Source organism: Pygoscelis adeliae, unplaced genomic scaffold, assembly GCF_000699105.1.
Source record: "Pygoscelis adeliae isolate BGI_AS28 unplaced genomic scaffold, ASM69910v1 Scaffold482, whole genome shotgun sequence".
In the NCBI taxonomy this organism is placed as follows: domain Eukaryota; kingdom Metazoa; phylum Chordata; class Aves; order Sphenisciformes; family Spheniscidae; genus Pygoscelis; species Pygoscelis adeliae.
Genome location: NW_008824192.1, coordinates 449,230 through 449,753, shown reverse-complemented (window position 1 = coordinate 449,753; position 524 = coordinate 449,230).

The following is a 524-nucleotide window of genomic DNA, read 5'->3' as shown; positions in this document are numbered from 1 at the left end:
CAATCCATTTTAAATCCTGAAATTCCTCTGTTGCTGATAGACGTCAGCTGCATGTGCAGAAGGTATTTGAGTGATTAAAACCCAAGAACTCCTTGATGTTGTTAATGATAAAAACCTTTTCACCCTCTGAAATGCCCTTGCTTTTTTGTAGAAATGTAAATAAAATGAAGCAAAATCCTCTTTTGCTAGTATCTCCGCATACTTGGGCTGAGTATGGAATCACATTTCTTTTGTCATGCCATTCCTCAGAGCTCCCCGTTAGATTCCCAAGGCCAGTCAAACCATTATTGAAACAGGTTGTTTCAGATGTTCCTGAAGAGCAGCGGGCCGAGACGCCAATGGCTTACACCGCCCGAGCGATGAGTTTGCTGAGCTGGGACGGGGCAGCCCTTCCTCCCCCGAAGCCGCCTCCGGGCTGCGCCAGCCTTCAGAGCCGGGGGATCAGACTGAGGGGACCCGACCGTGAAAAGCTCAGGCCGGCCGGAAACCGCCGTGTCCCGCTCGGCACACCCTGTGGATCCGCC